Source organism: Oenanthe melanoleuca, chromosome 2 (assembly GCF_029582105.1).
Source record: "Oenanthe melanoleuca isolate GR-GAL-2019-014 chromosome 2, OMel1.0, whole genome shotgun sequence".
In the NCBI taxonomy this organism is placed as follows: domain Eukaryota; kingdom Metazoa; phylum Chordata; class Aves; order Passeriformes; family Muscicapidae; genus Oenanthe; species Oenanthe melanoleuca.
The window spans coordinates 116,933,280-116,949,909 of NC_079335.1; the positions used below are offsets into that span (position 1 = coordinate 116,933,280).

At 38.1% G+C, this 16,630-nt stretch overlaps 1 protein-coding gene across 4 annotated transcripts in view; it reads left to right on the forward strand.

The window, feature by feature from the left end:
- Positions 1 to 16,630, forward strand: part of OSBPL3 (oxysterol binding protein like 3) — an 82,742-nt gene that overhangs the window by 8,092 nt on the left and 58,020 nt on the right. For all 4 annotated transcript variants that reach the window (XM_056482697.1, XM_056482699.1, XM_056482698.1 and 1 more), the window contains exon 2: positions 9,898 to 10,017. The gene's annotated coding sequence lies outside the window, so the exon portion shown is untranslated. The remainder of the gene's footprint in view (positions 1 to 9,897; positions 10,018 to 16,630) is intronic.

A 16,630-nucleotide genomic window follows, 5' to 3' on the forward strand; every position in this document is an offset into this window, starting at 1 on the left:
AAATTATTTTTTTTCCTTTATTGCTGGAACACTTAAGTATGCAATATCACTTTCTTCTGCCATGTCATGTGTGTGCAGTTGTTGGTGTACTGAAGATCCCTTGCAGGTAATATTACATTTTAAAAGATCAGGTTTTAAGTAATGGGACACCATTGAGTGTTTTTAAATGCATGCAAGTAATTATTTTCACCAGAAAAGTTTTACAATCTGCTTTTAGTCCTGGTTGATTACTTTGATAAGCTGAGCATGGAAAATGCAACTTCCCATTTATTTCTGGCTGTACTGTAAGCCATGTCTGTTTTTAAAGAAATGGTTTCCTTAATTTCATAGTAATTCAGTGCTGGAACAGTGGCTGTATCTCAGTGACATCAAGTGGCTCTTCTCACTTTGGGAGATAACAGCTTCCTATTTCAAGTAGTTTTGGAAATCTTGGTTTCTGGGGCACAGCTCAGCATTTGAAAACATTGGTGCTTTCCTAACTGTGGTTGCCATTTCAGTCTTGGCATTCCAGACATTCAGTTCACACTGAGCTACCAAACACTCCTTGTCAAGTGAGTTTGCATTATTTACTTTAATATGACTAGAATGCATGGTTAGCATAAACACACCCTTCCATTCAGTGCAGGATGAGAGCTGTGTGCTCAAATTTAAATAGTAGTTCAGTCTCCAGAACAAAAGGATCATCTTTGCTTACTGTTAAGTGAATTTTATGTTCTAAGCTAAAAAGAAAATTTGTCTCTTGACTATTAGAAAGTGCCTTTCTCACTATGGCCTGCACTCACATCATGCTGAACTAGAATTCTTGAGGGATTTTATTTCTTAATATCATTACTCAACACTCTGCAAGTGCATTGCTACTTGATCTACCTTGTGATGGCTTACTTAGGAAGAGAGATGGTATAGGCAGTGCATTTGTTGTACATTAATTTATTGATAAAATCATGTCTTGCATTAGCCCAGCATAATGCACTTACAGCTGAGAGGGAGGATGGTATTCAGTAATGGAACTAGGGATGAAGGGCAGGAAAGAAGGATTTTATATTTTTTCTTAAATATTAATGTATAAAACCTAATTTTTCCTCTTTTTATTCTGGTTTATCAACTGCTTGTTTAGTTCCTTGTGGGTTTTTTTGGCCCTTGAAAATCATGAGGGTGTTTTGAGTAAATACAGCCAAGTCATCTTATGAAGCTGTTCTGCCCAGTCTTTGAATGCCACTGACACATTTGCATGCAAAAATGCTTTGTGAAATGTAGGAGGAGTGCAGACAAAAATTGCAAGGCTTGGATGAGTTAGATTTGTGCTTGGATTGACTTTGAAGAAGGGAATTGTTCTAATCTCTTACTTCCTCCTTGCATTGAGATTCTGATGTGCTTGTTTCTCTGTGTCTGAGTCCCAGAGCTCTGGGGACTGTTGTTGCTTTGGAAAGGCAAGGACATGCAAAGCACTGACATCCAATCAAGAAGAAAATATGTGTAACTTTCATTGTCAGAATTGATGTAATTGAAGCTATTTATGACTGGTAGCCTAAACATAGATTCTAAGACATAGCATTTCCTTGGTCTGCTGCTTTTAAAAATTATCTTCCTTAAAAATAATCCCATAAAAATATAGAAAATTTTTGCTCAGAAGAAATGTATGTGAGTGAGTAAGGACAAAGTAATTTCTTTTTATTAATGGAAACCTAAGAGTATTAAGGCAAGGTCAGTTTTCAGCCCAGATTAAATCAGCGATAATAACATTGGCAAGTGGCGTATAAAGACTTGCTGAAGGTGGCTGGACTGACACACAATACCACTGGAAGAGAGTTCCTGGAGTCTCATGTTCAGTATTTGTTGCAGTCAATGCATTTGTATATTCTCCTTTCGTAAAGTTCCCAAGCATCATCTTAAAGTAGTCAAAGCTTGTCTCATTAACAAATTATTTCAAAGCTTACGTGTTTGGACTAAAACTTTATTCCAGGATTCTGGCTAAAAGAACCACTACCAGTTTGTATGTCCAGCTGGATAAGAGTGCTATTTTCTCTCAGTATTTATAAGAGCATGTGCACCCTTGATAAAGTGGTTTTCTCTCTGTTTGTGTAGGGGAGGCTCTCTTTCCCTTAGTCAGTTTAGGAGATTTGCATTTAGACTTGAAGAGATGCAGGGAGTCTTGTGATATGGCTGATTAGGTATGCTCGTGGTATTCATTTCAGGACAATATTCTGATGTCAATCTTCCTTGCATAAACTTGTCTTAGGTGCTATTTTTAAATTTTCTGAACCACATTAGATACTGGCAGTGCCTTTTTTTGATGCTTCCCTATATGGCTCTGTAGGAAATGCCTTAATTTATGTAATGAGTAGGTTTTTTCACTTTTCATACTTCCATCAGTTTGTATTCCTTCATTCAGACATGTATTCTGTGCAGGTGCCTTCCTTTCCTTGGTCACCTCCCACTGTCTCAGCAGAATTTGTGCTTGGCTTACTTCTTGGATCCTGCCCTTGCCTCCAGGGCTGGTGAGCTGCATTCCCTGTCACTGCTGCTGTTCATGTGGCTCCTCTCACCTGGTGTCCTAGTTGTTCAGTGCATCAGATGTGCCTCTCTAAACCTTCTGTCAGCAGCAGCTTTTAGCAGGCACCTCAATTCCCTTGCCAATTAAATAAAACTAGCTCCAACATAATTCTTGGCAACTTCTGGTGATCCATGTCCAGCCTGATAATTTGTTGTTGTCAGTTGTGGCCAGTCAGTCACTTTGCAATTCTTCTACCAGATAAGATCATTACCAACGTTTTTTAGTGCAGCTGTTGTTGAGTCTGGATAAGATCTAAGATTTCTGTTTTTAATTTTTTTGTAAAAAGTTACTCTGTTAATATTGACTGCATGATTACTGATTGTAGTAGGGCTGATGTCTTTTTGCTTTTCTCCCTTCAGCTTCAACTCCAAAGACAGGCATTCTGTTTACTTTCCTGCCATCAGGAATATCTCCAGCTGGGCTTTTTTGTCTGCTTTAGAAATACAGATTATAGGGTTTTAAATAATTTTATTAACTAGAGGTGAAATAGGCACAAGTTTTATTTGCAACTCTATAGTTTCTAATGTCTCTTAAGTCAATTTTTTTTTAAAGCTCTGACTTTATTCCTGTACTTCAACATCTGAGGTGCAACTTTTAGTCAACTTCTTCTCTGCCTTTTGGGAGCTGTGGTGCAGTGCTTATCTAGTTGTGCCTATTTCATCTTTCAAGTTATCTACTGCATGCTGCATCCCATGAGGCATTTCCAGATTTGTTTATGCACATTTAATGAAGCAGCAACTCAGCATTTTCAATTTAGAGAGTCTGAACTCCTCAATCTACCTGACTACTTAAACTTTGTATGAGTCACAAGCTAATCTCTTGTAATGCCCAACTCACTGGGATATTTTTCATTCTAATAAAATAAAGTCTGTTGCAAGGCTGGTTTCTTTGAATCTACTGCAGACTCTGAGCAAGGCTGTCCTTTTTAAGTGTGGTTGGTTTTGGTTTGGTGTTTTTTGTTTTAGTTATTTTTTTAACTCAGATCCCATAAGTTTTTTGCAGTGGTGTGTTTGGGGTATTTTTTCCAAATCTATCACAACATTAAGTGGTGTATATTTGAACACCCCCTACCTCTATGAGCTTTTTTTCAATAGCATATGCATTTCATTATGTTTTAGCCACTATGATGCTATTGTCCCTATGTTATATAATCTTGTGTTTAATTCAGGTGCATTAGTTTTGTAGTGGAGGTCTCTTTTTTGTAAATACACAAACACTTAAGAATGTTTTATCTCATCGTGCCTGTTTACCAGGGCAGACTACTTGTCTGCCTGAACCCTGTTCTAATCTGTGCTAGGACTTTCAGCCCTTTATCAAACAATCAGAGATAAGAGTCCTTCTTGGTCACATTCTCATTTTCCTGTACTTGTGCATTGAGGTGGTGTGGGTGCCCAACAACTCTCACTTCCAGCTTTCATCTGTAGCTCCCTCCCTGGGTGTGTCACCTTGTCCTTCATGGTCAGTGTCCTTGTCCCATAACTGAGAGCCCTTGAGCAGGAGAGTCCTGCTGAGTGACTCTGAAATGCTGTAATGTTTCACCCATCTTTCTCTCTCCTCATTATTTTAATGCCTCTTTATCAACTCACTTGAGATATAACTGGATCAATTGTTTGAAGTCCTGCCATATAAATAATCTCTAGAGTCTGTCCCCCACTTCCTTAAGTAACCTTGGACACCCTAGATAGAACATAGCTTTGAATCAGCAGGGAAATACATAAAGAGCAAGGGAGAAGGGGAAAGCCAATTTATGTGAAACTGTTCACTTAAATGTGACTTTTTATATTTTTACAAACATTAAAAAAACCTCATGTTGCATTTAAGTAAGTATAAATAATCAACTGAAAATACTTAAATGTAATATTCTTTCAGTCACAAATACAGTAGCAGCTGTTGCCAAGGTTTATCAGCAGCTATTGCTACAGCTAAGGCAAATCTGCAGGTCATCAGATGTAGAGAAAAACATCTGGTAAATAAACAGATTATGGAATTTGTCGACATCTTGACTAGTCACATCTAGTTGATTTTTTTGTTTTTTTGTTTTTTTTTTTTGTTTTGAGAAAATGTCTCTGAATAAACTTACTGTGATTAGGTTGAAGCTTCTGTAGGATGGTATTTATTTATTCTGGATGTTATATATTTACTCTGATGGATCTTGTTGTTTTAATATAATTGCTTTTGAATTAATACTTTCATGGCCATTTTGTGAATATTTAGGCCACAATTGTCCTGACCTAAGGTTGATAATGCTTTTTTTTTTTTTTTTTTTTTTTTTTTTTTTTTTTTTTTTTTTTTTTTTTTTTTTTGTGGCTTTCTTTAAATACACGTGACTCTTAAGACGGGAAGAAGTTACACGGTAGATGTTCTAATTTTGGAGAGGAGAGCAGAATCTCTTTGGTGTTACAGATGACAAGAAAACAAATTACCTGTTTTGGGATCTTTTCTCCCCTGCTAATCCCCAGATCCAGATTTAGAAGCATTATGTGTCTGTCCACCATAGCTGCCTGCTTCTTTCTGAAGCTGAAAGTGTCTGATGCTGCACTTGGCTGATCTCCACTCTTCCTCCTCCTTTTGCTCTGTGGGTTTTTCTGCTGATTTCTTAAAAGGCAGCATGTGGTGCACCTCACATGGTGATTTCAGATGTGGGGAGAGGGTGAGAGGCTGCCTGATGCTCAGGACTTGGCTCCCAGGCTCTCAGAGCAGAGCAGCTCGACTCTGAAGAGCCCCGTGGAGTTCTGGGGCACTCAGCTCTGATTCATGGCAGCTAACACATAGCTGTAGGACTATATTTATCCACAGTACATGTGTGATGTTTTGTACACTTTGCAGGTTTTTATAACCTTCATTTGTTCCAAGTAGTCCCTTGTGGCAGGCAGAGTTTTAAAATAAAAATGTGCTCTGTAAGAGTAACTGGATCTAGTATACAAGGTGCCTCCAGTACTCATCCCTATTTTTGATGCTGTTTATCCACACTTTGATGTTACTTCAGAAAGAAAAATCTTAATGGGTGTCATGTTTTTGTGCTTTACCAGAAGCTGGTAAATGAAGTCTGCACCTGCACTGACATTAGGGAGCCTTTCTGTTCTGGGGCAGCTCAGCTTGCAGTAGAGCACAGATGTCCCAGTGCATGTCAGAAGGCTTGTTGTAAAACCTCTCTTCAACAGCAAACAGACAGCTTAAACAGCAATAAGACAGGGTAAAGGAGCTACTTTAACCTGTCCCATTCAGCCTGATCTGCTCTGCAGAAATGGCAGGTCAGAGGGCAGAAAATCAGTGGCATACTACCTTTGGTCTTGTTCAGTGTAGTAGGTACTTCTTGGCAGCCCTCCAGTGTTTCTAAAGTGCTTGCACAGCTCTAACACAGGCAATCCTGGAGCTTTACAGCTGAAGTGAAGGGCCAGGTGATGTGGCATTTGGTGATTCTTATGGTCTGGTAAATACTTTATTTTCCATAAGTAGCATTATTCTTGTTTTCCCCACTCAGTGAAGCAGAAGGGGATGGATGAAACCAGAGAGAAAATAGTAAGATGGTCAGATGATGATTTGGAAGGGAGAGAACAAACTTTGGAGTTCTGGCCTGAGGGAAAGTGGGAAAACGTGTCATTGCAGCAGTGGTTACTTTTAATTTAACTCCATGGATTGTAGAAAAACTGTGAGTGCTTTAATTACATAATGACCTCTAAAATGAAGGTGAACAGAAATGCTGAATTCGTAGAACACATTTCTAGCTGTCAGCCAAATTTTCTGAGTGAAACCCGTTATCAGGGGAAAATGAAGCTTGCTATATGGAACTTTTCATTGCATTTTTTGAGATCTTTATAGGCTGTTAGAAGGCAGAAGAGAGAAGTTGGTTCATGCCTTTATCAGTGCTGCAGTCTCAGCTCTTGCAGCGGATTTTGGACCCCCTTGTGGAGGTTGTGCCAATCCAGGGCTGCAGGGAAGGGGCAGGTTGTACATGAGTGTGTAGCCTGGCTCCTCTTCCTGCCCCGTGGTGCCCAGAGAGGTGGCACAGGAAGAAGTGTGGCAGCTTGCTGGCCAAGACAGCATCTTAGGCTGGAAGCACAGGGCAAGCAAGATTCACAGTCTGCTAACAAAGCAGCAAAATGGCTCAGTTTGGAAAGGTATGCATGCTTCCAGCACCTGCTGTAACTGGGACCAGAGTGGTGGAACAGGGAAGCATTTGGTCTCTTGAAAAGCAGGAGTTCTGAATGAGTGTTGGAGACTAATGTAATCATCTTAATGGTTTGCTTCCTGCTTCTCTGTGGTAACATGCCACTCTGTATGCCTGTGTGCTTTTTCTAACGAGATTTTTCCCTCCTTGAAAGACAGAAAAGCTGAGGGGGAGCTATTAAATTCTGAAAGCTATATTTAGCTGGGAGCAATTAAAGCTAGCACTGTATAATGACACTTGAGACGAGCTTATCCATCAGGCAAACGGTAAGATTTTAATGTTTGGTTTCAGTCAGACTTGGCAACTTTGCTTACATTCATTAAATTATGCATTTTAGAAGGTGTGTCTGGTGCAGGTTTTTTTGGAGAAGTTATTTCCTTTCTTGCTGTTCCCACTTTGTTCTTCCTTCCATTTTTTTTTAATTTTTTTTTTTTTTTTTTTTTTTTTTTTTTTTTTAGAGAGGTAGCTCTGCTCTACCCTCCAGTCAGCAGATGCCTGGTTTGCTCTTTTCATCATCTTTATGCTTGCAGCATGTTGGTGCAGTGAAATGACTCTGCAAACATTATGGTTAAAATTTGGCTTTTTCCCTCTGATTATTAATTGGATTCATTTTCCACTCTAATTTCTCTCTGTAGTCGTGGTGCTACCAGCTTTGGTAGAACTTGCTGTGGGGATAAATGGCTAACTTTGAGAAGGGAGAGAATTAGCTGGTTCCTCCCCAAGGGCCCAGTCCTGCTTGATGCAGGCTTACACCAAATTGCACCCTATTGCCAGGCTGAGTCTTTGTTACACTCCTGGTAGGCTCTTCTGCAAACAGTTAGGAATATGTAGCTTCCTTAGGACTAATACAAATATAATATACTAGTACAAAACAGCTTAATTAATTGCTGTAGGTTTGTTTAAAGGTCAGATATTGCATGGTTTTTTTCCTTGGGTACCAAATAATTAATTTTCTCAGTTCTGCATTAAATGAACATCCCTCTATGATGCTCACATGATCTATAATCATCCTCTGTGAGATGTATTTATTGCTCAGTTTTTCCTTCTATTCCAGTGCATCAGACTCTAGAATTTTTCTGGTCTAATGTTTTTGAGTATGTCTGTACAACTATGGGTTACTTTTTTATTGCACAGACACAGAAAAGGTTATAAATCAATCAACAGTGCCATTAAACTGATCTGGGTTACCCAGATTATTTTAGAAATTGTGTACTTGTGTTGCAAAATATTCAGAAGTAAAATCATATGAGTGCTTCTTTATGCTTACTGATGAGAAGAATCTCTTGAGTAGAGTGGTTTGGGACCCCTTTACTCCAGTGTGATATGAAATATACTCCTAGTAACTAACATAGTTCTTTGTAACCTATAGCAGATAATTTTTTTCCTGTTTTTCTTACAGCATTGATGCAAATAGCACAAAGAATTAAAAGCACAAATTTCTCAGATCTAGCTTGTTGGGCTTTTTTCAAAGGCTTTTTATAAGGCTATTCTGTTGCCTTCACCATGAGAAGTTTTTAATACATGATTAGTTGGAAGTTTCAAATGTAGAACAGCTTAATTTTTGAGTTACTGGGAAAAATGCCAGCCATAGATTTGGGAAAGGCTGAGTAATAAAATCATAAAGCTGGTTCATCCCTCAAATATGTTGTTATTTCAGCTGCCTCTGCCCACTGCATGTTCCTACAGGCTAAAAATGTCAATAGGCTCTTATATTAATAGCTATTTTAGGATTCTAATCTTAAAAGGCAGTACAATGAAAGAACCTTAGGCTAATAAAAAAAAAAATCAAACTTAAAACATGAAGTGCTCTTTCCTACTCTAGTTTAAAAAACTTCTACCCTTAATACTTAGATGATTAAAAATGCACAAGTTAATGTGTTGAATTATCCTAAAATTAAATCACAGATGTTTAAACTACAAGCCAGATGGGGACAGTGGCATTTTTAGGAATTGAAACAGAAGGAGCAAGAAATTGAGGGTAAATGTGAAATTAGGAGATATTAAATGTAGGCAACTGATTGGAGAAGGGAAAAGTATAGCTCAGAACTCAGAGTTGAAAACAGGGAAAAGAATTTCATTTTTCCTTGTAAAATATGCTAAGATGGTGAGAATAATATTAAATAAGGGCAGTAATGACTATTCAAGAAACACAGAAGAATTTAATTTCATTACTGAATTAAAACTGTGCTCTATGACAGCATGTAGAAGTAATAGCTATGAAAGTTAAATTTTAGCAGTAATCTAAATTCAAAACTGTTATTACTAGTAATTTGAAGAATTCTGTTTCTCACGTTGATTTTGAAGAAGGATCAGGCAAGGCTCAGCATTGGAGAAAGCTTAACAATGTGCTAGTTTTTATAAACAGTACAGTATGTGGTACTCAGACACTGGTTTGTCTGGGGCTGTTGATTGCAGACTTTTGGAAAATTTGTCATCTAGCTGATATGGGAACAGACTCAGTGCAATAGAAATTCAAATCTAATAATTGGAATGAAGGACCATGCAGTCCATGAATATGAAGGCAGCCTAAACCATTGCTCCTGTGCTCAAATGGAGCACATTAAACTTTGTCATAAGCAATTTCTGTTTGGCAGTGTTCACCTTGTACAGAGAAGTCCTGCAGGCTGCTAAAACTGCAAAACTGGATTGTCTTCAGAAAAAGTGCATTTGACCTAATGTGAAACCCCTGTGTTAGTTGCTTCAAAGCAATGGCTGAATAATGATACAAGTTTGTCAAAAAGTACCCCAGCATCTATTTCTGTTCAGGATTCTTCTTGTTTTGTGCTGACAAGATGTTTGGGTGGGTTCCCCACAGCCTCAGAGTTGCACACTTGTGCAGAATTCTGGATCTGTGGAGCAAGAAGGGTTTCTGTTACAAAATGGTGTATTAGTGTATTAGTAGACTAAAACTCAAGTTGCTTAGTTATATGGGAGAATGTGGATAACCTGAATTTTTAATGCATAACTTTCAGAAAGTGTTAGCTGTAGATGCTGTATTTTAGGGAAATATTTTGGGAGAGGACAGTGCACAGTAAACAAGCCAGAAAAATTTTCAGATATTCATATATTCAAATATTCATATATTCTAATTGCTACTTCCCTTTTTCTTCTCGGGTGTGGAAGGACAATGAAGCAGGAAGTTTTATTTCTCATCTGATTTTTTTGGTTTGTTTTTCAGATCCAACACAAGACTCATGTGAGCTTGCCACATCTTGCCTAATGGCATAGCTCATACTTTCACTTCTGTAAGAGAAGAGATTTGGATTCTTCCTGGTGGCAGTGATCCTACCCAGTCACTGTAAGTCTGTCATCCTTCTATCATGGCTGTGTTGCCTTCCTTCTGGGAAAGCAGAGGTTAAATTGGAGCCTGGTTTAGCCTAGAGAAAGCATGACTAAAGAAGGTGTGTGAGAAGCTTCCTGGTGTGAAGAATCCCTCAGTCAGTGGAGAATGGGAGAGCACTGCAGTATAGCTGTGCAGAAGTGCTGTCCCCTTTTGGGTTAAGGCATTGTGCTTAATTAGATGTCCAGAAGAATGGAAGGCAGTAACAAGAAAATAAAATAGGTAAACCTGAAGTTGTGCTAATGTAACCTTTGATTCTGCTGAGACAAGGGTAATTGTTCAAAAATACCTCAAAGCTGTGTTACTTTTGAGGGAAATGGGGAAAAAATACCATTTAGTGGGTTGTACTGTATTTGGGTTCCCTTCAGTCTAAGGCTTTGGGGTTTCCACTGATCACCTACTGATTTTGGAAGGGGGACTCTCATTGCACCACTGGACTCTAGTTTGTGTCTCATTCTGAAATGTTCCCTCTAGACTGCAGCCAAATATAGGACTTGGGCAAGGTTGACATTTAATATTATGGGTAACATTTGAAAAACTTCTTGTCATGATGGTTGGTTTTTTTGCCAGAGTGTTCTCTAATTGTGAGATTTAGCAATAGGAGAAAATTCTGTCCTAAATAATATTTCCAGTCATGGCATTTGTGGCATGTTATCTTCTCTAATACATAAAGAATAATGTAATAAAATAAAAATAATGTAAATGTAGTCACAATGCATTCTGAATACTTAACAATTTCTCTTTTGGTGTAGGAAAATTGATAATATAGATAAACTTTATAGCTAGCAGCTTGTGCTGCATTTCAACTTCTTAATGTTTGTATGTGTGTATGTAAATAGATATATTGTTGTCCTTTTGAACCTGTAGGGACTGGGTTAGTATTTTAGAGCACATAGGACAGTTAGGATTTTTAGGCCTTATGCCTACATGTAATTTATATTTGATTGCAGTTTTGGAAGGCTGGGTGTTCTGAACTCTGCAGTTCTTACAGTCCTGTATATAAACTGATGTTTTTAAAGTCTGTCTTGATAGACTTACATGGATCTCATACATGAAAACCAGAATATGGCACTGTTGTTTGCACTAATTTCTTATTGTACTTGCACCTGTGTTTGTGTAGGTTTAATCACTGCTTTAAGCTTGGTGAATTTTTAGGCTGAATCTGTTTCTCTGCTGAGCATGTAAAAGGTATCACTAGCTCTATGATGCCCAGCAGGAACTTGCTTTCCTCTGGAAAGCTGAAGATGAGTCATGAGAGCTGAAGTATGGAGCAGGCACAGGGACTGAATCTTTGCTAGATGTGGCTTCTGTAAAGCACATTAAAAACCACTTATATTTTCAGCTTCTCTAAATTAGAAGCTGTAAAGGTGTCAGTGGAGGAGAGCAAGGAGTGGAAAATACTTTCACTTGGTTATTTCTGTTGATAGGTGCTGCCATACTGCTCCAGTGGGAGGTGCCCAGTTGCTATAGGATCCTTTCACCTATGAAGATAGTGGAGTTTATCAACATTATTACAAAACAGTTCACTGATAAAGCTGGGATGTTTTATGTTTGAGTAGCAAACCAAAGTTTTGTGATTGCCTAATGACTTTCAAAACATTTCTGTTCCAGGCAGAAATAAACATAGACCTGTCCCACCCATGCCAATTAAATTTTATTTACAGAGGGGGTTCCTGTAAACAGATATGTTTGTGACTTCACATGGAGTCATGCAGGAAACCTGTGAAAAACTCTGCTCAAGACCTTATCTGCTTGTCCTAATCTTTCTAGTGTTCCCCATTGAAATGCAGCTTTGATAGCAAGGGTGGTAGGTTTACAGGGATACAAAACTCACAGCATTTGAACAGTTACAAAAAGGGAAATTTTCATTGCTCCTCTAATAGCAGCAGCAGAAGACTGAAATGAGAATTAGGATTTATCTTAACAATAATACTTTCATTTTCATACTGACATGGTACAATCCTGTTGATATGTGTTCTTGGAATGCAGTAATACTTTGTAACACCCTGTCTTTTGAGATACATTAAATCTCACATTAACACGGTGCAATTTCACTGAATAGCTCTGTATCTTTTGAAAAGGAAAGAAACAGTAGCTGGTGCTCAAAGTGAATTTGCCTTTAAGTGGTTCTCTTAAATTCATTTTTACAAGCTTGAAAATTGAATGTAGGGCTGTTACAGAAGCAACTTCCATATGTCACTGAGTCTTTAGAAGAATTCTTTACTGCTCTCCTGAATGTTAGAAAATGCAGTGAAAGAAGTGATCCTCAGTCCACATAAATTTTTTAAAAGAAATTTAATGGAAACTTTGTATATTCTGGTGTTTGTTGGTATTTTCTGTTAGTTTTGCTAACCTACAATTCCAGGCTGAGTTTTTTGGTGCAAGTATTATGTACATTGACTAATTGGTTTTATCTCACTTGTGAAAGGTGTTTAATTTTATGTTTTAAGCTGAATATTGGCAGCTCAGTGCTGTCTGCTGGCTCTTTACTAATAATCCTTATTTGAAAAATTCTTTGTACAGAACAAAATTCTGTGTTAAAATATGTCATTTAGTACTTCCTCTGAAGGAAAAAAAGGCAAAATCTTAGCATGCATATGCTTGTAAATGCAAAAAACCCCCTAATGTACAGCCCCAGCTTTTGTGTACAAGCTCATGACTACAAATTTAAGGCACTTCTCTCAGATTTCTTGTGTAATTTCCTATGAATATTTGTACTAACCTGTCCAGTGAATAGTAGCTTAGGTAAACCTCCTACCAAAAAAAAAAAAAAAAAAAAAGAAGAAAAAAAAAAAAAAGGAAAAAGGCTGTTTGTTAACTTCTTAACTAGCTGCAATTGAAACAAATTAGATTTGTTATTTTTTAAGACCAATCTGGGTATCATGGATGGCATCTGTGGTTGGGAGGGGTGAATAAGCAGGTTGCCTACCTCATGGAAGCATAATTTGTATTTTTTAGTTTTAGTCATAGATACTTTGATCTAAAACAGAAAACACATGCTTAGACAAGTTGGAACAAGCAGACTGCTGATTTTATATCATCCCAGAATAAAGTCATTTTTAGGACTTGTTTCAGTAGAAAATAAGTTCAAAATTACAGAAAGGTGAATGAAAAATAGAGGCACAGTTTCATTCATTAATACAGCATGATATTATTTATCATTTAAATGCATCTTTTAGGGCAAATTGTTGCTTGCAAATGCCAAGTGTGTCAGGCTGATGTGTGGCTTGAGGTGGTGTGGCAAGGTTGTGAACTCCTTGGCCCTGTGGTGCCAAGGTGACAGATTATTCTCCTTGCTTTAAGGGCAGAGTATGCCAAATTCAGATCTTTAATAGTTACTCTTTCCTACTTTGGCAGAGACTATAAGCTTTAAGTGCTTGAAATAGCTAATTAGCATAGCCAAAAGTAACTTAGAACTGCATGAGTCTTGTCTCCTGTTATGGAAACTTTAGATTGCTTATGCTTTAATGCAGAGAAAAAGCAGCAACTACTGTGTCTGAGACAGACAATCAGCTGGGTCACCCTTCCCATTTTAGCAATGGGAACAAGTTGCCTTCTTACTGACATTACAGTGAGGATTTTATCAAGTGAGATTCTGCATTGATGATACTGATAGTCCATATTCTTACCAGTGAGAATCTTTTCATCACACCTCACTGAGCAGAAGCACTTTTCAATCCTTTGAGGGGCATAATTTTCTTGCTTGGTGAAGCCAAAAGAACTTGCTTCTTCTTTTAAGTGTAGCTCTAAGAGACCATCTCTGTCTTTCAGTACATTCTTGAGCATGTGCTTCTGCCAGCCTTATCTTTTGGAAAAAAGATGGGGCAAATTTTTCTTGTCTTTGCTTCTGTAACCTCTGGTAATTTCTTTATTTGTCTACCAGCTGAAGAACAGAAATAAAGCCACAGACACATCAGAAGGCAGAAGATTTGTTATGTTTCAGAGGTGGCCTTAGAAATGAAGATCAGCAGCTGTGTAGCTCTGTAGCTCCAGGACCCGTCTTTCCAATTGTGCCACAGGTTTTGTGTGCAAGAGACTGAAAGAGAAGGTTGCAGATATTGGTGGCCTCCTCTAGAGTGGGAATAAGAATATGAGACTGAAACCCCAATCCTGCCATGTGTAATAGTGAATGAAGAATGGCTTTGGCCTCTAGTGGCTGTTGCTTATTCACTGATTCTTGGTTTATGTGCCTTACACTCACATTTGCTTCAGAGAAAAGGTCATATTCCTGTTTTAATTCACATGGCAGGCTCTTGTAGCACCAGGTATTTCAAGACAAAATGAAAATGACATTGTTTCTTTAGGTTAGAAGAAGCTTCCTACTAAGCAGAAAAATATTATGATTATTGAAGTAGTTACTTCTCAAGGAGAAATAGAGATTAAAGACTGAGTAAAATGTTAACAGTATAATTTGAGCTATGTGTATAAAATTGAGTAGCTTCTTCAGTGTCAATCAGTGAGCTTCTGTCACATTAATGTGTTTTAATCTTATTTTATCCTTGTGTGCTTGCCTAAGAATGTGACATCATAGATTTTTTTTTTGTTGCACTTCTTATCAACCCATATGTGAGGGATGAAAAATGGTGAAACCTGATGAAGTATAATTATCAATAGTGATGAATAAGCAGATTATTTTATGAAAATGTAAAATTTTCAGTATTTGTTCAATGAGTTTTTTAAACTTACCCAAATTTATGCATCTCTCACACAAAATGTCTATTGTGGAGGCACATGACCAAACCATAGCAAGAACTTTTCAGAATAGAAGTACATTCTCACATCAGCTGAAGTTTCAAGAGCATTAATATTCTGAGAGAAAACCACTCCCTGCCTGCTTTTATTTTTGCCACCACTGGACAAAATCATAGTAACAGGTGGTTAGCAAAGTAAAATGTACCTTGAGAAAAGCTAGTTTATAGTTTTACCCTTAAAACCATTCAGCATCTGGACAGCAACTTTTGAGGGAAAACCATTGTTTCAGGGGAAATGGGAAAAGCATTCATTGTTTAGCTTAAGCTTTGGAACTCCAAAGGAAATTGGATTTTACACTGTGTGGAGTGAGGCTGCAAAATCTAGGACTTAAAACTTCAATGGATTTTGATTTATCATGAGCATAGTATAACATAAACATTTTCTATGGCTTTTGTTCCATCTTGTCAAATTATAGTTTGTACTTCACTTTTGACATTTTTACATATGGTTTGTTTCAAACTTGAATTGTCTGGGTTTTTTGTTTGTTGAGTTGGCTTTTTTCCCCCCTCTTTTTGTTGTTTTGTGTTTTTTTTCCAGTACCATATAGCTATTGAGGAAATCTAAAAGAAACCACTAATTAAGAGGTGGTGATAGCTAAATAACAGTTGTTAAGGGCATGATTCAGCATCTCCTGCTGCAACTCACTTCCCCTGCAAGTTGGGAAGTCTCAATCTCTCCTGTATTTGTAAAGATCTTGGTGAAGAAGTGCAGGTAACCAGGGTGCAGGGACCAGCACACCACACCTAAGTCACTCTGTCACTCCCTTCAGATGGATGGAGCAGCAAAAATACAATAAAAGGTTCATGGGTCAAGATAAGGACACAGAGATCACTCAGGAATTGCTGTCATGGGCAAACCAATCTTGACTGAAGGAAATTAATGTAATTTATTGCCTGTCAAATATGGGATGATGAGAAATAAACCCAAATCTTAAAACACCTTCCCTTCACCCCTCCTTTCTTTCTGGGCTGAACCTCCAAATTTATTTCCTTCCTTCCATGAACAGGGAGTGGGGAATGAGGGCTGTAGTCACATCATCACACATTGTCTCTGCTGTTCTTTTCTCCTCAGGGGATGACTCCTCACTCTCTTGCCCTGCTCCAGTGTGGGGTCCCTCTCTTGGAGACACTCCTCCATGAATTCCTCCTTCCCATGGGCTGTAGTTAATCACCAGCTGCTCCAGTGTGCATCACCTGTGGGGTCACAGAAGTTGTGGAATGCTTCTGAAGTGGGATTTTGGCTTTAGCTGGAGGCCCTTTTGATAGTATCTCATAAGAAATAAAGAATCAGTGATGCCATCTTTGCCTGGGTGTCTGCCTCTGTGTGGGATGCTCCAGCTGTGCTCTACAGTCTATTCACTGAAGAGTGAATTGGACTCAATGATCCTTGTGGGTCCCTTCCAACTCAGAATATTCTGTGATTCAGTTGTCACCTGTGGGAAGATAACTCCTTGATTTTTTTTTTTTTTTTTTCAGTTGCATAACCATGCATCCCATTTCATTTAACTTATAGCCCAGAAATCTGACTGTAGTGCACTCAATATGATGTGTGCATTTCAAACACAAGGGCATTGTCATAGAAAAATAAGTGTGCCTATTAATACTTGATTATAAAGAGATCATTAACATTGGAGCAAGGTGCTAGTGTCACTTCAGATGCATGCATAGAAAACATGAATATCAATATGCCTATACTTGGCATAGGTATTGCAAATGAAAGAGTTTTATGACCTGCACGAATTATGGGGTTTGCCATGGAAAGTGCAGCAGAAGTTCTTAGCCTGATGGATGGAACAGAGCTGCTGAAGGTGTATTTGGCA